Source organism: Aquarana catesbeiana, linkage group LG04 (genome assembly GCF_042186555.1).
Source record: "Aquarana catesbeiana isolate 2022-GZ linkage group LG04, ASM4218655v1, whole genome shotgun sequence".
Lineage (NCBI taxonomy): Eukaryota > Metazoa > Chordata > Amphibia > Anura > Ranidae > Aquarana > Aquarana catesbeiana.
In genome coordinates, this window is record NC_133327.1 from 383,144,394 (window position 1) to 383,169,435 (window position 25,042).

The window sequence follows — 25,042 nt, forward strand, 5'->3', positions numbered from 1 at the left end:
TGCCCTAATTGAAGCAGGCTATAAGATGGTTGCGTGATGGTACTGTGTGCCAGAACGCCTCTCTAAAATGTATCTGGATTCATCCCCCTCCTGCTTTAAGGGCTGTGGTCAGGTTGGCTCTGCCCTTCATATATGGTGGACTTGTCCTAAGGTCCGTCATTTCTGGATATGGGTTCATTCTTTAATTAATTCAGTCACCATGATTAACATTACCAAAAACCCTCAAATAGCCTTGCTTAAGGAACCTATGGAGAAAATCCCAAGGTCCACACAGACTCTAATTTATTATATGTTTTGGCGGCCAAAATATCCATCGCTACTGCTTGGAAAAGTCCAGTGATCGACAGCTATAATGAAGCGAAAACTAACCTGGATCATGCTCCATGTAAAACTGGTCAGCGTCCTCGGGACAAACAACCCCTTTTGAAAAGGTGTGGACCCCTTGGCTTTCTTACCTGCAGGTGCCGAACACTTGGGATTGACATTGAATCGGTGCCCGGTTGGACTCCTGGACACGTGTGGTCTTGCTTCTTTGCTCTCTTTTCTGACTCGCTTCCTTTTTTTTTCTCTAACTCGCTCTTTTCTATTTCTTTACTCAGGTGCAAGATAGGCCCTCTAGTCGGACCCTTTGTCTTGAATTTGGGGTTTCCGTCTAGGTTTTGTATGTAACTATATCCCTCAAAGGATATGATGCTGCTATACAGGATTTTTCTAAATATATATATATATATATATATATATATATATATATATATATATATATATATATATAATTGTTTTTTGCTGGTAGGATAAATAAGTCTAGTGTTAGATGACACAAAGGTCACTATGTTTGTTATAATGCCATTATTATATCTATAGCTTGTCTCGTGGTTGGGTGGGTAGGGACTGTTCTGCTCGACCCCTCTGCCGAATGTACAAAGTCGGCCTGATGTAAGGCCCATGGGTTGTTTGGCCTATTTGAGGACTATAAACGAATATGTTTCTCAATATCAGTTTTTTATTGTTGACCACTCTGTCACAGTTCCTAATACCCATCGGTGGATCTCCATGGATTAATGTCTTAATTCCTTACCATTACAACATGTCGTCATTGTTGACTTCTTATTTATATCATCAGAGCCATTTTGCACTCTTTTGTATTACATTATAATGTTTTACTGTACAGGGATTCCCCGGGTTACAAACAAGTTAGGGACTGTCGGTTTGTTCTTAAGTTGAATCTGTTTGTAAGTCGGAACAGGTACATTTTTTAAGTGTAGCTCCAGCCAAAAAAACTATTTTTAAGCTTTTTGGATAGCATAGGGAAGGGTTATCACCCCTGTGACATTTGTTTTGTTGTCTGTGCACCTCTTCAGAAGATTTCACCTCACTTTATGTCCCAATGACAATCGGATTTTGAAAATTTTGGGTTGTTATGGAAACAAGCCTTGGTGATAAAGCATCAGTGGAGGCACCTTTTCCCCATATTAACTCTTACAGGAGTGAATTTCCCTTCCTAGGGGTAGATTTACTCTCACTTCCTGTTTGTAAGTAGGAGTTGTTTGTAAGTCAGATGTTTGTAACTAGGGGACCCCTGTATTTCTTAAAATTGAATTAAAAAATTGAAACAGAAAAAGTAAGTGCACCCCATGCAAATTGTTGTCTTGTTCAACATTTGAGCTTCATTCAAGCAGTGCTTTTCAGATAAAGGTGATATACTTGGACAAATGAGACATAATATTGACATGATGTTTTATTCCCTCTAAATGAACAAAAATGCACATTTCACACATAGAAAAATAAAGTACACCCCTACATTTACCATGCCTTCAAATCCATAAAATTTTAATCAGGTATTTTTAGATAAGGGGCCAGTCGTGTGAAACACCTTAGGGGATATGCAGATTGTTTTTTCTTACTAAATCCTCATATATCTAGGGTGGTATCTGGTGTTGTGTTTGCTATTGATGTTTGTGGTATCATCATGTCATGTTCAAATAAGCCCTCTAAGACCCACAGAAAGACATTTGTGAATGCATTTGAGTCTAGAAAGAGATTTAAAATGATTTCCAAATTATTTGAAATCAATCATTCCACTGTACGAAAAATAATCTACAAGTGGAGTCGATTTCAAATGGCGGCTAATTTGTCCAGGGGTGGCCAACCCAGAAAACTCAAGCAGATTCACTCATCTCTATTTGGCAGGCATACAAAACCTGACATGGATTTTACCATGTTACACTCTATTTAAATTAAGAAAAAATTGGCTTTAGATCAACTTCAACGTCTAGAAACATTTATCCTTTTATGTTATATATTTGTATGAAATTTTAAATATGATTAGGCATATTTATTGACATTAAAGTAGTTGTAAAGGCTATTTTTTGTTTAATTAAAATAAAAAAAAATATTATACTATTACTTACCTCCTCTTGTGGAGTCTCCCAGCTGGCACAGTCCACTCCTCTTTCCCTGAGGGTGCTCTGTTAAGCAAGCCATGTGCTTGGGGGTACTCATGCAGGCATCTTTCCGAGTCAAGCTGTTTGCTTCTAAAGACACACACATTGCGGCTCGGCCACACCCTGCTCTTCTATCCTTACAGGATTTAATTGACAGCAGCAGATCCAATGCTCCTGCTGCACTCAAAGTCCAGATGACGACAGGGCTGAATCAAGAAAAGACTCAGGTAAGTGTTTAGGTGGGGGTGGGGGAGAAAGCATGTATTGGAAGGTTTTTTTGGCATTAAGAGAATGCATTAAGGTAAAAAGCCTTTTGCATTTATAATCACTTTAATATAGAGACAGCATTCTGCTGGGGCCAATTCAACATGTTTCTGTTTTTTTTTACTGTAAAAGTGAAAATTAACATTAATATTAAACACTAAGGAGCTAAGGACTAAGTGCAAAGTATAGCACTCAAAGCAACCAATCAAAATCACTATATATTTTTGCCCATTAATTTTGGTCATTGATTAAGAGACTATTAGTATTAAATGTGATTATACTTTACTTATGCTCTTTATGACTTTTATAATTGTCCAAATGCGCTGTTAGCTTGGGAAGCAAAATCAGAGCTCCACTTTGCTTTGCAAAAACAAAGATCTTGTCAGAAATAATACTTCAAGATGTTGTCAGAAGTACATTAAAGTAGTAAACAGGTATGCCACCATTTCTCCCCCAAAGTACTAACATATACCACTCTATAAAAGAAATCCATTTAGGCTCAGAGCTATTCTTGTGCACATTATGTAAAAGCTATCCTATTCTGATACAGGTTTTAACAGAAAATGAACAGCAGAAATGTTTGTTTCACTGTAATGTCTGAAGAGGTTCTTGTGTATAAATGCTGTTAGTGACTAGAACAAACATTTCTAAGCTGCTTTATTTGTTGATTAGGTAAAGGTGGTAGTATGATATTTTATGAATAAAATTACTATATCAGAGTCAACTGACAGCAGGTACCACTGAATGCCTAGCTTATAAGCCAAGCTCAATCTGTTATGTTTGTGCTGGTTGAGTAGTGTAGCACTAACTCACGGTGGAGCTGCTGGTTTAAGCGGGTCTGTTACCTTCACTCTGCTTCCCTCTGTTTCACCGGCACCGGGTCTAGGGTCCCGTTGAGTTTACTTCTGGACGACACACTCACCAATACTGGAGTACGTTTTCAATGCTTTATTAAACAACGACTTAGAAAGTAGCAGGAAAGAGGTAGAAAGGAAACTCGCAGTAGAAACTCAAATAAACACTATTTGAAATGCGCTCCCCTTGTGGGACACACTCCTTGCTCGTCTGGATAGGCCTCTCTCACCGGTCTAGCAGCCAGTACACAGCACGAATCAAAGTCTCTGCCACAGACTTGTTTGGGAATAAAATCCGTACAATCCTCTGCCACAGGATAGATTTACGGTAGCGAAAGACAGTCACAGTGCTTGAACCTTTAAGCCGAGCCAGCAACACTATGCTGTATAGTTACATTTGGATATGTCCTCCAACCGAGTCACCAGGCCCCTCTATAGACCAGCATGCGGCGTAATCTCTCCAAGACGGGTCCTCCCCTGGGATCTCCTCGGTTGTCCGGCTTCGTCACACAGGACCGACAGCTCAGGACCATTCCTCGGCCGTGGTGGCAGGCTCCAGACAAGCCTCTGGACCCACCCCTGCGCTGTAGTATCGTGGGCCTCCCGGACGGAGGACCACGAGGTAGCTCCTTAACGCATACCTGTCGGCCAGGAGGGCCAGCAGGTGGCTGTAAAACGAAACCCCAAAATATGGCGTCTGTCCCATAAATACCCTCGCCCAGAATGCAACTCGGAGGACCACCTCCACCGAGCGTGCCTCCGGGACAGAGGAGCATCCATACGCTTCAACACATTGCCTTTCCAACCCTGACCAGGAGTAACAGCGACACCCACCGGTCAGCACGGAAACACCCGCAACGTCAGCCAAGCTGGAACAGAGGCGAACTTTTAGCCTTCCTAACACACAATTTACTAAATTTACCTAACATGCGGTAGATTGCAAATCTACCAGCGCTGCATACTCCCCCCACTACAATAGACGATGTCCCCAATGTCTGCCCCAACACAGTAACAGTAACTCTCAGGCAAAGAGAGAGAGAAAGGACAGAGAAAGGACAGTTTAAAGACACTATGAGACTTATATCTATAAAACATTATGTTCACAGCCGTAAACAAAACCACAGTATAATGGTACACAACCTCACTAACTAACTAGCTGAATAAGCCTCCCAGCTCTATATATGATCTGATGATCCCTGAAAAGGAAACATAGTTAAACACACACATATACATCCTATACAACAGTAGGAGCAAAGTCTCATTAAAAATGAAACTCTCTTCCCACAATCTTCATTAGAAAAAATATATACTTTAGGAGTCCATCCCTGTATAAGAACTTTTTTTTTTTCCTATAAAAGAAATCCGTCTAGCAAACAAGAAGTCCTTGGATTTAAACACAGAACAGGATCCATAGATCTTGACCACGCAGACCTCTTTACCCTGCCACTATCTAACTAGGTAATTTCAAAGTCCTATTGTCCATAATTACCAGTAAAACCGAGGATTTGGCAAGGTTAATGATTTCCCTTCTTTATCCACAGTGTTAATAAAGTACACATTGTCCTTTCCCGGTCTGCAAATTACCCCTTTATCGGCATAGATGTGCCGACTGAAGTTCCAATGTACAAAGCATCCGCTGAAATGTTCATCCATCCGGACGAACATCCAGTCTTTCTGAAGGGCTTAGGCACAGACAAGTAGTCCCAAACACCCTCACTGTACCAGATTAGCTTCAATCTCCCGCATAACATCCTGGGGCACATAGGGAAACTCCAATCCATACTCTGCGGCAACACACTTGTTTAACATCCGTTGCAAGCGAGCAAGTTTTGGCAAAGATCTGTCTCTCCCCATACCAGGCGGTACACAAGAATTTAGTGACTTTCTCACCATAGACCCAGCCGGTGTCTGTAGTGAATTAGTAGCCTCTGGCAAAGTCTCAGCAACAATACAGTGTGTTTCCACACAGGGTGAGGTCTTCCCAGAACTCATGGCAGTCCATTCAGAAAAAGTCATTGTGGAGGCAACATCTTCGCCTTGTGACCACAATAGCTCTTGCGACATGGTTTCAAACAAGTCATCATCATCGGAAAGATCCAGCATGGATTCTATTTCCGAGTCTCTCAATTCTTCAGCTGGCAAATATTTATTTACAGTCTCCAACAGTGGCTTATGTAGACTCTGGTAGCTCCGGCTCAGGCATCCTCTGGGGTAGGCCTCGACCACGGCCGCGGGAAGCCTTTACATAGCCCACCTTCTTCTGAGTAGGCACCACAGGAGCAGGCGTAGTGGACTCAGGAACTAAAGCAATGTCTCCAGGGGAGACAACAGCAACAATGTCTTTTTCTGGAACATTGTCAGTAGCAACAGGCAAAGTGGCAGTCCGTCGCTCCCTTTCTATAGCAATAGCAGCTTCCACTGTAGCGATACCTGTCACCCAATCCATCCGATAGGCATGGGGCGACATGGTAGATTTCTCCCCCGCAAACAGGTATTCTCCACACTGTGGACATCGGCCGAATGGACGAAGATGCATGGCCAATCCTTCACATCGATGGCAGGTCATGCCCAGTCCCTCAACATCTCCAGAGGTATGCTTAAAAGCTCTTACAGTGCATTAAGCTTAAAAAGAATACAAGTGAATTCCCTCCTAATTTTGCCTTGAGACCTAGTTGACCCATAAAGGTGGATTTACTAAAAGTGGAACACACAGAATCTGGTGCAGCTGTGCATAGTGATCAATCAGCATCTACAACTAGTAAATAGTCAGAAGTCTTAAACTACTAAATTTAGTTAATCAATATACAGTATCTCACAAAGTGAGTACACCCCTCACATTTTTGTAAATATTTTATTATATCTTTTAATGTGACAACACTGACGAAATGACACTACAATGTAAAGAATGGGGGGGGTTACAGCTTTAATAACAAAGTGAATTTGCTGTTCCCTCAAAATAACTCAACACACAACCACTAATGTCTAAACCGCTGGCAGCAAAAGTGAGTACACCCCTAAGTGAAAATGTCCAAATTGGGCCCAAAGTGACAATATTTTGTGTGGCTACCATTATTTCCCAGCAATGCCTTAACTCTCCCACCACCATGATTGACTGTAAATAAGACACACTTGTCTTTGTACTCCTCTCCTGATTGCCGTCACACACGCTTGACACCATCTGAACCAAATAAGTTTATCTTGGTCTCATCAGACCCCAGGACATGGTTCCACTAATCTAGGTCTGCTTGTCTTCAGCAAACTGTTTGCGGGCTTTCTTGAGCATCATCTTTAGAAGAGGCTTTCTTCTGGGATGACAGCCATGCAGACCAATTTAATGCAGTATGTGGCGTATGGTCTGAGCACTGACAAGCTGACCCCCCACCCCTTCAACCTCTGCAGCAATGCTGGCAGCACTCATACGTCCATTTCCAAAAAACAACCTCAGGATATGATGATGAGCACGTGCACTCAACTTCTTTGGTCGACCATGGCGAGCCCTGTTCTGAGTGGATTCTGTCCTGTTAAACCATTGTATGGTCTTGGCCACCATGCTGCAGCTCAGTTTCAGGTTCTTGGCAATCCTCTTATAGTCTAGGCCATCTTTACGTCGAGCAACAATTCTTTTTTTTCAGATCTTCAGAAGGTTTTTTGCCATGAGGTGCCATGTTGAACTTTCAGTGACCAGTATGAGAGAGTGAGAGCGATAACACCAAATTTAACACACCTTCTCCCCATTCACACCTGAGACCTTGTAACACTAACGAGTCAAACAGAGTATTGGTAACTGTAAGCGCAAACACACAAGTCCATATACAATCCTTGGCAAAAATTATGGAATCACCAGTCCCTGAGGATGTTCCTTCAGTTGTTTATTGTTGTAGAAAAAAAGCAGATCACAGACATGGCCAAAAACTAAAGGCATTTCAAATGGCAACTTTCTGGTTTAAGAAACACTAAAAGAAATCAAGAAAAATAATTGTGGTGGCCAGTAACAGTTAGATTTATAGAACAAGCACAGGGAATAAATTATGGAATCACTCAATTCTGAGGAAAAAATTATGGAATCATGAAAAACAAACAAACAAAATAACACTCCAACACATCACTAGTACTTTGTTGCACCACCTCTGGCTTTTATAACTGCTTGCAGTCTCTGAGGCATTGACTTAATGAGTGATAAACAGTACTCTTCATCAATCTGGCTCCAGCCTTCTCTGATTGCTGTTGCCAAATCATCTTTGCAGGTTGGAGCCTTGTCATGGACCATTTTCTTTAACTTCCACCACAGATTTTCAATTGGATTGAGATCCGGACTGTTTGCAGGCCATGACATTGACCTTATGTGTCTTTCTTCAAGGAATTTTTTCACAGTTTTTGCTCTATGGCAAGATGCATTATCATCTTGATAAATGATTTCATCATCCCCAAACATCCTTTCAATAGATGGGATAAGAAAAGTGTCCAAAATTTCAATGTAAACCTGTGCATTTGTTGAAGATTTAATGACAGCCATCTCTCCAGTGCCTTTACCTGACATGCAGCTCCATATCATAATTGACTGTGGAAATTTGCATGTTTTCTTCAGACAGTCGTCTGCATAAATCTCATTGGAACGGCACCAAACAAAAGTTCCAGCATCATCACCTTGCCCAATGCAGATTCAAGATTCGTCACTGAATATGACTTTCATCCAATCATTCAGCCTTTCCTTAGCCCATTGTAACCTTGTTTTTTTGTGTTTAGGTGTTAGAGATGGCTTTCTTTTAGCTTTTCTGTATGTAAATCCCATTTTCTTTAGGCAGTTTCTTACAGTTCGGTCACAGATGTTGACTCCAGTTTCCTCCCATTTGTTCCTCATTTGTTTTGTTGTACATTTTCTGTTTTCAAGGCATATTGCTTTAAGTTTTCTGTCTTGACACTTTGATGTCTTACTTGGTCTACCAGTATGCTTGCCTTTAACCACCTTCCCATGTTGTTTGTTATTGGTCCATGTTTTAGACACAGCCGACTGTGAACAACCAACATCTTGTGCAACACTGCATGATGATTTACTCTCTTTACCTACATACTAACAAGCAGATTTAATCTGATGCAGGTGTTGGTGTTTGTAATGAAAATTTGCAGGGTGATTCCATAATTTTTTCCTCAGAATTGAGTGATTCCATAATTTATTCCCTGTGCTTGTTCTATAAATCTAACTGTTACTGCCCACCACAATTATTTTCCTTGATTTCTTTTAGTGTTTCTTAAAGCCAGAAAGTTGCCATTTGAAATGCCTTTAGTTTTTGGCCATGTCTGTGATCTGCTTTGTTTCTACAACAATAAACAACTGAAGGAACATCCTCAGGGACTGGTGATTCCATAATTTTTGCCAGGGGTTGTATAACAGGACATATAAAGGGCTGAGCAACTTAGTCCATAGGGGACAGGCTGGAAGTTCAAGGGTTAAGTGGTAACCGGTAATGTAATGGTTAAAATAGGCTGGTAGGCTAGGCGGCTGCTGTCCTCAGAGAGCTGGCTCTGTGATGGATGAGAGAGGGGCAGAGAAGGAAGCGCCACCTGAGTGTAGTATTAACAAATGATGTTTAATGACACCAGGTAAAAACACACTTACAGGATAAAAACATATAAAAGGCTCATCTGTATAGGTATGTGATCCTCGGTGTTCCCTCTGATCCTGTTGTGGTGACGCTGCAGGGATGCTGGGCTGCAGAACGTGGACTACCAGCCGGGAGCTCCTTCTGTGGCCATCAGGAAGAGACTAGGGGCCGGCGTGGAGCGCACGTGGAGCGTGCATGACGTCACAGGTCCTCCGTCCTTTAATAGGCCTATTAAAGGAGCAGTGGCTCCGAACGCGTAGCCATCTCTCAACCTCCCTGCTAGCCCTCCTCCCTGGATGATCCCTCCCCTGGATACCGAACCCGGAAGCAGACGGACGACCTGTGACGTCATGCACACTCCACGTGTGCTCCACGCCGGCCCCTAATCTCCTCCTGATGGCCACAAAAGGAGCTCCCGGCTGGTAATCCACCTTCTGCAACCCAGCATCCCTGCAGCGTCACCACAACAGGATCAGAGGGAACACCGAGGACCACATACCTATACAGATGAGCCTTTTATATGTTTTTATCCTGTAAGTTTGTTTTTACTTGGTGTCATTAAACATCATTTGTTAATACTACACTCAGGTGGCTCTTCCTTCTCTAACACTAACGAGTCACATGACACCGGGAGGGAAAATGGCTAATTGGGCTCAATTTGGACATTTTCACTTAGGAGTGTACTTTCTTTTGTTGCCAGCAAATGAGACATGAATGGCTGTGTGTTGAGTTATTTTGAGGGGACAGCACATTTACACTGTTATACAAGCTGTACACTCACTACTCTACATTGTAGCAAGGTGTAATTTTTTTCAGTGTTGTCACATGAAAAGATATAATAAAATATTCACAAAAATGTGAGGAGTGTACTCACTTTTGTGAAGTACTGTACATTAGCAGTATGGTTATCCTGTTCTTACCTTTACATGGTGCTCAGTCTATAATTGAATAGCATACTTGATATATGTGAATGCAAAGATAAAATAATTTCAGCTGTAATAATTGTTCTCTATTGTCCATACAGACTACTGCTAGAGATAGATAAACTTGGCATCACATTCTCAGTTTATGTACAAATTAACCACAAACTTTTATTATTCAGTTTCATTGTTTAATCCATCAATAAAGGAGATTTTATACCTCACATGCACATGTCCTGGTCTGTGTGTGTCAGCCATGCTCCTAATAATCAGTGAGCAATTACTTGGTGATTGTCTCACAAAAGCAATTTCACAGGTGTTTCCTATTGCCAAAATCCAGCATGTAGGCAGATGCAGTGTACTTTCTCCACTGTATGTGTCGCTCGTTCCTCTATGGTTTCCTGGGTCACTGGGGAAGCTATGCTGCCGTCCTATGTGACTGTAGCAGCCAACAGGGCTAGGGTTCCTGATGAGCAGGGAAAGTGTAGGGTTCACAATTTCTCTAGACATCTTCCTGCTTGGGCATGAAATGACCAGGCCACATTCTGCCCCTCCTAACAGGTGCTGTCAGTTCAGCTGAAACCTGTTCTCTCCACTCTGTTGGAACCTGTGAGTATTTCCAGTTGGGCTGTCTTCCCACCGGGTTTATTGTGAACATGCCTTTGCATTACTTTAATATAAGTTCTTCACATTGCATTTGCATAGTTGCCAACATTGTAATAACATCCTGTGGGTGGAGTCTTGGCAAAATATGGGCGTGGTTTAAGTGAAATATTGGGCGCGGCGTAGAGGGGCATGGTTTAAAGGGGTGTGGTTAGAATCTGTGATGAATGAGGGGGAGAGAGAGAGAGAGAGAGAGAGAAAGATATAGGGAGGGAAGGAAGGAGAGAGAGGAAGGAAAGAGGGATGGAGGGACAGCAGGCCCAGATCCTACACCACAATAGAAATATGTGTATTCCAGAAAGTTTAATAGTCAGCAGATAAAGATACTCCAAACACCTGGTGTTAGCGCTTTAATCATCCCGGCACCATGATTGTTATGGTGTCAGGAAGATTAAAGCACATTATTTCTATTATTACATTGTATTATAAAATGAAATCATTCAACTCACCATAATGCAGAATCAGTGGGAGCCCTGAGCATGTCACTTGTCATATCACCTGCCACCAGATGCCATCAGGTGCCCCCAGCAGAATCCCAGTCCTTACATCTGGTGCCCCCAGCAGAGTCCCTCCTTACATCAGGTGCCCCCAGCAGAGTCCCTCTTTACATCAGGTGCCGCCTCCAGAGTCCCTCCTTAAATCAGGCATTCCCAGCAGAGTCCCTCCTTAAATCAGGTGCCCCCAGCAGAGTCACTCCTTACATCAGGTGCCCCCACCCAGCAGAGTCCGTCCTTACATCAGGTGCCCCCAGCAGAGTCCCTCTTAAAATCAGGTGCTCCCAGCAAAGTCACTCCTTACATCAGGCATTCCCAGCAGAGTCCCTCCTTACATCAGGCATTCCCAACAGAGTCCCTCCTTACATCAAGTGCCCCCAGCAGAGTCCCTCCTTACATCAGGTCCCCCAGCAGAGTCCGTCCTTACATGTGGTGCCCCAGCATAGTCCGTTCTTACATCAGGTGCCCCAGCAGAGTCCGTCCTTACATCAGTGTCCCAAGCAGAGCCATAGTTACCCCCAGTACATAGTTACCCCCCTCCCCTGTACATAGTTGCCCCCCTCCCCCTAGTTACCCCCTGTACATATTACCCCCCTCCCCCTGTACATAGTTACCCCCTATACATAGTTACCCCCTCCCCATAATTACCTCCTGTACATATTACCTCCTCCCCCTGTACATAGTTACCCCCAGTACATATTATCCCCCCTGTACATAGTTACCCCCCTGTACATATTACCCCCTGTACATAGTTTCATCCCTGTACATAGTTACCCCCCTGTACATTTTACCCCTTGTACATAGTTACCCTCCTCCCCCTGTACACAGTTACCCCCTGTACATATTACCCTTTACATAGTTACCCCCCTCCCCATAGTTAACCCCTGTACATATTACCCCCCTCCCTTGTACATAGTTACTCCCCTCTCCCTTTACATAGTTACCCCCATACATAGTTACCCCCCCTTTACATAGTTACCCCCTGTACATAGTTACCCCCTGTACATAGTTACCCCCCCTGTACATTGCATCCTCCATGTAGACAATGCCCGCTGTCCCCATACATATCTATGGTGGAGATATTGCAGTGATGGCGCTGGTTACAGCTGATGATCATGTGTTGCTGGCCCGAGCTGAACACCAACATCCCTGCATAACACACTGATGGCAGAGCTGAGCAAACTCCCACAACAAGCCGTGTGTTCAGTGGAGAGGGGAGGGGCCTCCGATTCCTGCAGCCAATCAGTTTCAGTGTACAAGAGAATAGTCTACTTGTACACTGAAGAGAGGAGCAGATTGGCTACCCCTTCCCTCTCCACTGAACACACAAGGAAAGACACCTTGCGGCGATGGCGGAGGCCATTTTTTTGAAGCCCGCTGGCTGTTTTTGCTTAAAACATTCCTGTTTTTCCGGGACAAAGGCAAAATCCCGGGAATTTAATTGGGACGAGCTCCGATCAAGACGAGGGTCCCAAAATCGGGATTGTCCCGGGAAAATCTGGACTGTTGGCAAGTATGCATTTGGACAAGCTGCTCTCCCACCTACAAGAATGCCAGCTATTGTATGCACTTCAAACACTGCCAAATTATCATATTACAGAGCTAAAAAGTATTTGTAAAATCTCCTGCTGTACCTAGATTTCCTAGACCCTGCTAGATTGCATGACTGATACTTCTGGGCCATGGCCTTCAAGACAGAGGGCTCCAACTGTCTCAGGGATAGTGTGGCCAGATATCTAATTGATTTATTTTTTTCCTGTATTTATACTTATTAGCCCAGAGCAGAATGATTGCCGACATTTACATTTACATTTTTACTGCAGCTTAGATTTCTCAAACATACAAATTCAAATTGTCACCTGCCACAAATGCGCAAATTTGATGTCAGATTATCTGACATCAAATACAATGGGGTTGATTTGCTAAAGGGGTACAGGTTGTTCAATAGCAATGTATGTAATCACTTTATAAAGTGTATGTTCACAAAATGAAATATCGGAAATAAGGTAAACATGTTCACTGGCTAAGTGAGTATTCATTTTAAAAGGTATGTTGATAAAATGAATGATAGTAAATAAGGGGAACCTGTGTTCACTTTAAATACAGGCATACCCCACTTTTAAGTATGCAATGGTGTTTATTTACTAAAGCTGGAAAGTGCAAAATCAGGCTCACGTCTGCATAGAAACCAATGAGCTTCTAGGTTTTATTACCAAAACTTAATTGAACAAGTCGAGGTTAGAAGCTCATTGGTTTCTATGCAGAAGTGAGCCTGATTTTGCACTTTTCAGCTTTAGTAAATAAACCCCATTGTGTACTTAAAAGTGGGGTATGTCTGTACCTGAACATCATTGTGGGAAGTTGGAAAAAAACATTATTCCATTTCTAGCAAGTGATTAATTATTTGAGGTGAACACAGCTTCATCCTATTTAATAAACGCAATAAACATTCCGTTTGCTAAGTGAACAGTTTGTATTCCATTATTAACAAAGACTAACTATGGTGGCATTCATTTATTGCACTGTATAACACATTTACTTGTTTAGTAATAAAATTATATTCTAATAAATGAACAACACCACCTATGCACAAGTACTCCATGGCACATTATATTGATAAATCAGACTCAAATAATAATGTTTTCATCATATTTCCTTCACATACTCCTTTTGTGTAAGAATCCTCAATCGTAAGCATCTGCTTCTGAGACAACGCTCACATCTTGGATTAAATGATTGGTAATTCAGTGGCTGTTCTATGAGGGAAATAAGGATAAGTAAATATTAATCTAGACCTTAGGCAGATGTTAAGTGAAAGTAGCAGATAAAATGTTGGTTGAATTACAGTAGTACGGTTCTAGGAATGTGAACTTGTTCTGGAATTTGTAAAGGATTTAGTCAATGTGATTATGTGTCTGACTGCTGTAATGACTGACATTCCAGACCTGCATCTTCCCATGTTACTAATATATGTTTCTGGCCACCCAGATGAATACACTAGTTAGCAAAGCTCCTTAAAGCTTAGTTAAATCAATATATATCTAAAATCTATTTCCATAATTATCATAATACTTTTTGTAAAAAGTATCAGATCTTTCTGTGATATAGTTACAGTTTTATATAGTCATTCTAATGCAGTCCACTGTTATAGGATAAGGACATAAGTTACTGTATATGTTTGCAATCAAATTATTCAAACAGCTTGTTTCTTGCCAGCATCATTTAGATGGCTATGGGTGATAAGTATATTAGAGAATTATATTTCTGAATAATCTTTGTACCATTGCTATCTTTTTTTTCCCCCCAAAAAATTTTTTTATAAGGAATGGTCCTTTACTCTAAAAATGTGCATGTTAATCTTTTTAGCCATTAAAGGCCATCTGTCACTAATTGGATATCATTATGCATCCTTCTATAAAGTGTTGGAGACTTATATAAAGTAGCTAAACATTATTGATTTGCTTGAAATTAGCAGCATTAATTTAAAGGAGATATACAAGGTATTTAAAAAATAAACACATATACTCACCTCCATGCTGCAGCATTGATCTGATGCTCCAGCTGTCCCCCTTGGCTCAAAGCCTGAGATCTGTGTGATCACTTGACCACTGATCTCTGAGTTCTCGGTCTTAGCGGAGCAGAGACCAGCAACTATCGGTCACGGCTCTCCACTCTGCCCCCCCCAACACTCCCTGGAGCATCGGGCTGGAGAGGGGCAGGTGTAGCTGACTTTGGCTCTCAGTCACATGCTGAGAGCTGGAGCTAGCTGTCAATCAGGCAGATGAGTGCCCATATTTTCAGGATCCTTTCAGAGCCTAGAGCTGTTCTGTGACATCGGCTTAAGCCTGCCATAGATGGTGGGATTTAACCCATGGTTGCAGGAAAGAAATACACTCAATTCCCTCATCAACACAGTCAGTGTTGATGGGGGAATCCTTCCCCTGGAGCTATTATGTTCTCCTTGCGGAAGGTATGGGGAGCCATCCCACCCAGGAGAACAGAAAGTGATTATTGCTAGCGGCTATAGCCACTATCAATAATCACATGAAAATCCAACATGGGGGTTGTAACCAAGTCGATCAATGAATCGACTTGGGTACATTCAGCCTGCCCTACATGGTTCAAATCTCAGCTGCCCCCTGCTGAACTGATTGAGATACATACCATCTATGGCCCACTTTATTCTGGGTCACAGGAAAGCATAACTAAGTAAACTCCTGTGACCCACAAGAGGATATGGCTCAAATCAGTAAATGGTAAAACTGATTTGAGCATTCATTTTAAACACAACTCCAGCCAAAGAGTTTTCTTTTAATTTTTGTCCAAATGAATAAAGGTTAGAGCCTATGTCAGGTTTTAATTGTTGTTTTTGCAGCTAATGGAGTTTTGTTTTCCTCATTTGTAATTGTTTTTGGACAGCATGGAATTGCACAAATTCTCTCACAAAAAAAATGTTTAAGTGACACTGGGAAAGGTGAGGAAGTCTGTTGTGATTGTTTTGCTCTGTGTGCTTCTTAATTTCCTATATGGTCACCAAGAGAGGAAGTGAAGAGAAATTTCCCCAAGAGGGACACTATCAGCAATGAAAATCTAGGCTTTAACCCTTCTACACCCTAACCACAACCAAAAAAAAAAAAATTTCGTTTGAGTTGGACTTTATTCTATAACACTTATATTTCCTCAGGCAGACAGAAAGACTTTAAATTGTGTGGTATACAGTAAATTAAACCTTTTGTTAACAAAGTACCAACATGTTAATGTTTAGACATTTCCTGAAGCATGGAATTTTCTTGGTAAGGATAAAGTGGCAGATGTTCTTAAACATTTTACAGCAAATACAAAATTGCTTAAAAAAACAGGGACTCTTTCCAAGGACTAGCTGTGCTTGGCATGCAGAATGTATAGCTGCAGCTGCCCAGTCCACACTGAGAATTTTACTAACTCTCTAGCTGACAGCTGCCTCCTATTCCCCGCCCTTGGAGTAACAGATGCCTACTCTCTTTCATGTAACAATTTCACTACATGTTGTATTTGTCGGAGCGCGATAAATGTGACATTGCTCAGATTTCTCCTGCCTTCCTCTGCTCTATTAACTGCTCTTCATCTGGATAAACTAGAATTCTCATAAAACAAAGCCATTTAAACCATGACACTACACAAAAACAGCAATCAATCCATATTATTAAGTATATTACATAAATGAAATTGCATTGAAATTCCATTGTAAGATCTCTGAATGAAAGGTAAAACAATATCTGTATTAGATTAATAATTGTTGCATGATTCCGGTATATAGCTACACCTTCCTGAATTATTATAGTATATTCTTTGTGAAACAAACTATGGGTTGTATTATAAAACAGTAGAGAAGAAAGCTTGTAAGTAGCTATCCGCTTTTAAGTTTCTGAGTTATTATTCTTTCCCATCTTTGTTCAGTGTCAGTGCTGTGATTCTGATCTAATTGTATAACGTGAGTTACTGAATATTGCCCTTGGGTTAGGTAGAGGTTAATATGTTGCAGACTCCTGGGAGTTCATAGCACTTCCTCTAGTGAAGGAAGGCTTTAAATACAAGGGGAGGCAACTAATTTGGAGATTCCATGCATGGGATTGGCAAGAGAAAATCACTGTGTTATGTGAGACAACCCTCTACCTCACCACTGTTTCCCTAATGTGTTCTGAGTGGGGGTACCAAAGATGGACACAATTACTAGGACTCTTGTTCTAAGGGACTTTAAACTACAAGTTATGATGTCTAAGGGGGGCAGCCTGATGTTTTGTTGCAGTAAGAGAGGAACAGATGGAGATATCTGTATGGAAGATAATCTAATGGCTGAGAAGCTTTCTAGTAAAGTTAAGCTTTCAATAGTCTTTCTGGTCTAAAGTTATTCAAAAGGGTGCATGCATGGCGTATCACAAGAACAAGGCATATTAAGGGGGACAGGTTGAGTTATAGAAGATGCAGTATGAATGTCTAAACATGCAATGAAGGTATTTGGAGGAGGCTATCTTGCCTTTCCCAATGACTACAATACCAGTGTCAAGTGCATAAGTAGCCAGCTATTTGGGAAGCAGTGACTTGGCAAAGGTGCTGGAAAGCCCTGGTAGTGCAGGATCTTGTGAGCCTGGCTCCTTCCCTAGTGATTGGAACCCCAATAATGATTCTGACATCATAGCACAGGGCATATTAGAAACCCAGCTTGGAAGTCACGGAAGATGGAGTGAGTTCTCGGGGGTTGATAAGTTTGGGATATATCAAAGAGTTCAGTTTACTAGTATCTAAGTGTAACATACAGATTAATGTGACTGGGAGTGAGGTAGCTGGGCTGGTGGAATCCAGTGCAGATTCAGCACTACCTGCTCAGAAATGCTGTACAAGTGAGAGAAGAAGCATAATTTGAACTGTTCTCCACAGTGTGCAGAGCATACAGCATTGATGAACTGTGCCACAAAATTACAAGGGTTACATTTTAATGTTGATGTGGAGTAGTTTCACCTTTAGGATGAAGTGTTGCCTTAAATATCACATTTGTATTAAGGCACAGCCTCCTTTGGGCACTAGTGAATGCTATTTCGGGTCTGCCACATAGGAGCAGAAAGCCCTGCCCACAAGCTCTTAAGTGAAGAACTTAAAGTATGTAAACCATAACAATGAACTTCATTTTTTGCTCCCTTTTTCAGCTGTTAAAACATTTTATTGAAGGTCTTTTGTTTCATCTGTTGGCTAAGTGCAAAAACTCTGTTAATTATGTCAGAGTTGTCTTGTGTCCTGTACACACTTCCTATGTTATCTCAAGCAAGGTAATTTGCCCCCCTAGTTCTTATTTTTGCACTACAGAACTCTTATTTGCTATGTTTTACAGATGAAGGGAGTAGAAGGATTTGAGTAATCTGACAAAAGACAATTGAACTGGGGAGGGCTGACATCACTCAGACCACAAAAATGCAGTGTGTACATTTCTGGCAGATCAACAGGTATTGTTCTGTACTTGTAGGGTCTTAAAAAAATAAAACATAGGGAAATGTGTGAGTGTATGTATGCATGTATGAAATGTACTGTGGCTGCACTGTACACATTTTTTTGTTATTGTTAGTTTGCCTTGATATACGCTTTAACCAAGGTGACCATTTAGGTTTTAACTTTTACTCTCTTGAAAAATTTAATTAGGAGTTTAGCTTGTGAAAATAATTGTTTGCTTGTTGGGTCACATCTTTTCTGCAGATTTTTTGTTATACATAAATAGGTCCCTTAATGATATAAGTAACTTTATTTGAACTAGTTGTTCCTGAAAAGGAAATAAATACATAAAATAAGCTTGAACAGTGACCATGGTATAGGCCAGTGGTTATAGTGGCATTTAAAGGATTGTAGTTTCATTTCATGTAGATTCATTTAATAATGGAGGAACAGGTAAATTAGAGGGGAAGAAGGGTAAATGAGAATTGATTTAATGGGAAATAATTTAGAAGATAGAGGAATGTAGCATCAAAGATTCTTTGCATAGTAATCCAAAGAATCATATTTTAACACATGTTGAACAAGTCTAGATTTTCATTTAGAATATTCTAGTTTGTTTTATAGAGCAATGAATATTTGTATGAACATTCATTCACAAATCTACTAGTGTATAGCCAGCTTCCCAGGCTTTAAAGAATAACTCAACTTTTGTTGAGAAAAAAACATTCCCCTCTGGGTGATCAATGTACATTGCAAGGATTTTAACCACTTCAGCCCCGGAAGAATTGGCCCCTCAATGATCAGAGCACTTTTTACAATTTGGCACTGCTCTGCTTTAACTTGTAATTGTGCGGTCATGCAATGCTGTACCCAAACAAAATTTGCATCCTTTTTTTCCCACAAATAGAGCTTTCTATTAGTGGTATTTGATTGCCTCTGCAATTTTTATTTTTTGTGATATAAACGGAAAAACACTGAAAATTTAGAAAAAAATATATATTTTCTACTTTTTGTTATAAAAAAAATCCAATAAACTAAATTTTAGTCATACATTTAGGCCAAAATGTATTCAGCCACATGTCTTTGCTAAAAAAATGCCAATAAGCCTATATTTATTGGTTTGCGCAAGTTAAAGCTTCTACAAACTAGGGTACATTTTCTGGAATTTACGCAGCTTTTAGTTTATGACTACCTATCTCATTTCTTGAGGTGCTAAAATGGCAGGGCAGTACAACCCCTCCCCCTCAAACAACCCCATTTTGGAAAGTAGACACCCCAAGGAAATTGCTGAGAGGCATGTTGAGCCCATTGAATATTTAGTTTTTTTGTCACAAGTGATTAAAAAATGACAAAAAATAAATACAATTACACAAAGTTGTCACTAAATGATATATGCCTCATACATGCCATGGTTATATGTGGAATTACACCCCAAAATGCATTCTGCTGCCTCTCCTGTGTATGAGGATACCACATGTTTGAGCCTTTTTGGGAGCCTAGCCGTGTACAGGACCCTGAAAACCAAGCACCGCCTTCAGGATTTCTAAGGGCGTAAATTTTTTATTTCACTCCTTACTACCTATCACAGTTTCGAAGGCCATAAAATGCCAAGATAGCACAAACCCCCCCCAAATTACCCCATTTTGGAAGGAAGACACCCCAAGCTCATTGCTGAGAGGCATGCTGAGTCCATGGAATATTTAATATTTTGCCACAAGTTGCTGGAAAATTACAAACTTAATACACAACATGCCTTTCAGCAAATAGCTTTGGGTGTGTTCTTTCCAAAATGGGGTCATTTGGGGGGGGGGGTTGTGGTATCTGGACATTTTAGGGCCTCCGTAACTGTAATAGGTAGTGAGGAAGTGAAATCATCATTTTACGCCCTTAGAAAGCCTGAAGGCGGTGATTGGTTTTCGGGGTCCTGTACACAGTAAGGGTCCTTTTACACAGGATGGATCCGAGATGATCCGCCCCGTGAACATTTGCTTGCTCAGCGGGGATCGCTCCGTGGATCCCCGCTGAGCAGGCAGATAACAGGTCCGTCGCTGCACACTGCAGCGACGGACCTGTCACACTGCCGCTCTCCCCTATGGGGGATCGGATCACCCCATCCGATCCAAAAACGGATGGAAAAGTAGGTTTTTCCTCCGTTACACTTTTTCAGATCGGAGTGGGTCGGATGTCAGCAGACATGTCATCGCTGACATCCGACGCTCCATAGAGGTCTATGGAGGGTCTGTTCAGGTCCGCCTAAAAAACTGACAGGCGGACCTGAACAGATCGTTCGTCTGAAAGAGGCCTTAGGCTCCCAAACACTCTCACACACGTAGTATCCCTGTACTCAGGAGAAGCAGTAGAATGTATTTTGGGGTGTAATTCCACATATAACCATGGCATGTTTGAGCAATATATCATTTAGTGACAACTTTGTGCAAAAAAAAAAAAAGTTTGTAATTTTCCCGAAACTTGTGGTAAAATCTAAAATATTCCATGGACTCAACATGCCTATCAGCAAATAGCTTGGGGTGTCTACTTTCCCAAAAGGGGTAATTTTGGCGGGTTTTGAACTGTCCTGGCATTTTATGCACAACATTAGAAGCTTATATCACACATCACCCACTCATCTAACCACTTGAAGACAAAGCCCTTTCTGACACTTTTTGTTTACATGAAAAAATTTACTTTACTTTGAATTACTTTGAACCCCCAAACATTATATATTTTTTAAAGCAAAGGCCCTAATGATTAAAAAGGTGGGTGTTGCAAAAAAAAAAATGTCACACAGTATTTGCGCAGAGATTTTTCAAACGCAATTTTTTTGAAAAAAAAAAAAACACTTTTTTTTTTAATTTTAATGCACCAAAACACACTATATTGCCCACATATTTGATGAAATAAAAAATATGATCTTATGCCGAGTACATGGATACCAAACATGACATGCTTTAAAATTGTGCACAAACGTGCAGCGGCGACAAACTACATACATATTTAAAAGCATTTAAAATCCTTTACGGTTACTGGTTACCACTTTAGATTTACAGAGGAGGTCTACTGCTAAAATTATTGCCCTCGATCTGACCTTCGTGGTGATACCTCACATACATGGTGCATTGCTGTTTACATATGACACCAGACCGTCGCTTGCGTTCGCCTGCGCACGTGAGCACGGGGGGAAAGGGGTGCTTTTTTTTTATTATTTATTTTGCTTTTTTTATTTTATTTTTAAACTGTTCCTTTCATTTTTTTTTAATCATTTTTATTGTTATCTCAGGGAATGTAAATATCCCCTATGATAGCAATAGGTAGTGACAGGTACTCTTTTTTGAAAAAATTCTATTAGACCCTAGATCTCTCCTCTGCCCTCAAAGCATCTGACCACACCAAGATCGGTGTGATAAAATGGTTTCCCAATTTCCCAATGGTGCTGTTTATATCCGGCAAAACCTAAAGCGTCATACACACGATCGGATTTTCAGACAGGAAATGTGTGATGACAGGCTGTTGGCGGAAAATCCGACCGTTTGTATGCTCCATCAGACAAATGCTTTTAATACAAATGCTTTTATTGAAGTTTTGACAGTATAGCAAGATAATGACGTTTACATATAATTTCAGGTTACATACAAGAGAGATATGTGCACATATCTTATATCGTCCAGTCACCTTAAATCTATAGGGTAATACAGCTTACTTCTGTGTGGACCTATCATTTGCACTCATATATCCTTAACATATTCTCTCATTATAGCCAAAAGTGGGATCGATATTAGTACCTCAACATCAATATAGTTCGTATAGGGCCATATGGTTAGGTAAACACATTCTACTCTATGGGTTCAGAGGTATAAACCATGAACTATCAAACAAAAGAAGTTTAAACATCAATATCTACTCGAAAAGAAAACAAACCAAAATATAAAATCAAGAGAAAGATACGCCTAGTGCCCTAGCAGATTAAAAACCCGCCCTGCTAAAATTGTTGTTAAAGGGACCTTAAACCCCATCATTATTCCATACTATGATTTCCTTGGGAAGAGTGCCTATGTGCAATCAGCTTGCCAAATCTGGGTCTCTTGCCTTTCCATATAAATTTGCTAACCTCCTTTTGTATCTGCTCAATGGTCTGGTGGGAAACGTATACTGGCAAGGCCCTAAAGTAATACAGCAATTTGGGTAAGATGGATATTTTAATGGCTGTAACTCTTCCCAACAGGGAAATGGGAAAGTTAGCCCAAAGTTTCAACCATTGCTTGACTTTTCTAAAAGCTTGTGGGTAATTTGCATTATACATATCCCTCAGTGAAGGGGCCAGTCTAACCCCTAAGTATTGTAGGGTATTAACATTTATGAAGAAGCCAAAGGAGTCCCTTATGGTGTCTCTTAATTCTGTTGGTATATTTATTGGCCGCACACTTATTCAGATTCACTCCCAGGCCCGAGAAGGTGTGAAACTCTCCTAGTATCTCCACCAGGTTTGGGAGGGATACTAGTGGGTCCGGAAGGAACATGAGTACGTCATCTGCATACAGGCTTAGGTTAAATTCCTCACCTCCCTTCCTGTACCTCCTGATACTCGGATTAGCCTTGATTGCCCTCGCCAGGGGCTCTATGGCCAGAGCAAAAATCAGAGGCGACAGGGCCTTGTGCCCCTGCCCAATGGAAAGTAATCGGAGGAGCAGCCGGGGAGCTTGATTCTGGTGTGGGGGTTGTGATACAAGGCCCTAAATCCGTACACAAACTCTTCACTGAACCCGAATTTAGCTAGGACACTGTCTATATATTACCATAGCACGCTATCGAAGGCCTTATGTATGTCTAGCCCTAAAATCAGTACTTTGCGAGCAAAGAGGTCTGTGTCCTGTATAATGTTAGTGGCCAGGCAGATATTATCTGTGATCTGCCTGGCAGGAATAAATCCGTTTGTTCAGGACCAATCAGGGGTGTAATTATAGGGGCCAGACGATCTGCCAAAAGTCTGCCTAAGATCTTGATGTCATTGTTAAGGACCGAGATAGGCCTAAAGTTTTGTGGGATCGAGTGGTCCTTATTTGGTTTAGGGATCAGTGTCATATTTGCACGTAACATCTCCTCAGGAAGCTTGTGACCCTGAAGGATATAATTGAATAGTTTTGAGAGTCTAGGGGCTAGGGTATCCACAAATAGGGTATCTTTCAATGGTTTTAGGGATTTAATGATTGTCAGAAATTCTCAGTCTGAGCATTCAAGCTCTGTAGCTGCTCCTCCGTCAGGGTTGGGAGGTTCAATGAGGTGAGCCACGATTCCCCCTGGCCCACTGGGCCAGGACGAGGGGCTGACAATAACTCCTCATAATAAGAGGTGAAAATTTGTAATACCTCCTTTGGATGGGAGACCATCTGTCCCTCCCTATTTCTCAGTTTATAGACATGTGTCGGCTGGAGAGACTGGTGAAGATTGCAGGTGAACATTTGTGAGGCTGAATTGCTATGGAGGAGAAAACGTGCCTTAGACCAATGCAAAGATTTTTCCATATGCTCTGATAATAAGTTGTCCAATTCCACCCTTTTGGAGTCAATTTGTATCTGAATTTCTGTAGAGTGCAATTGGTGGTGTAGGTGATACAGCTGATGTAGCTCTCTAGTCAGGGTGGCGACCTTCGCCCCCTTCTCCTGTTTCCTTGCTGTGGCCAGTTCAATCAAATAACCCCTCAGAACCAACTTATGGTCAGCCCACAAAATGGATAGGGAGGTTTCTTCCACATCGTTTAGTCTGAAATATTCCAGGAATTTGTGGGCTATTTGGGATGTAATTACTGGGTCAGTAAGTAATGCGTCATTCAGTCACCATGTTGCCGTCTGGGGAGCCAAGCCTATATGTGTCATATGAGATACAATTTGGTGATCGGACCATGGGCACACATTTTTTCTAATGAAAATTGCTACTACCCTCAATTTGGACTCATATGTAATAAAATGACACTGCCTATAGGCTTTATCAAAATACTTGGGGTGGTTATTGGTGGAAAAATGCGTCTCCTGCAACATTACTATGTCCGCCCCTATTTTTTTGTTTATATTGAAGGCCTTTTTAAGTTTCTGCGGGCAGTTAAATTCCCTTACATTATGGGATATCATTTCGATACCCATGACAAGTTCCAGGGGGGATTAACTAATGGTGAAACTAAGTGCCATGTTAAGGAATTAATCAGCCGTAGGCAATGTCCAGGTAGATCTGGATGATAGTCCCCTTGTGTCTGATAATAGGAGTGGTGCGGGAGGCCTGGAGTATCTTCTCTTTGACAAGGAAATCCTTAAGGCACATTACTATGTCCCTGGGGGGGTTTTCTGGAGGGGGCTTCGGCCGCAGGGCCCTATGGATTCTATCGCATGTAAAGGCCTTGTCAGTGTGCTCTGGTAACAGTGAGTGGAAAATGGCATTCACCGCCCCAGGCAGATCTACTACCGTCTCGGGGACACCTCGCACTCTAATGTTATTCCTTCTGTTGCAGTTGTCAAGGTCCTCGAGGTGAGACTACAGCTGGGTGACTGTATCTGTGAGCGCCTCATGGTCTTTACGGAGGTCCACATAAGCTAGATGAAGCTCATCATGCTTCGTTTCCAGCATGTCTGTGCGGCCTCCTAGCGCGGCTATCTCCTGTGTCAGGGTGCTTGTGGATTTTTGAAGTTCCGCTAGGAACTTATGGGCCAGTCTGTCATACATTTCTGAGAGGCTATCCTCCAAGTCAGCTTTTGTGAGTTGGGGAGCGTACTCACTGTGATCCGGGGGTGGCGATGTTGGCGGTGTAGTAGATTCCTCGTGGGCCTGCTCCAGCTGGGCGCCATCTTTGGTCATGGTAGTTTGTTC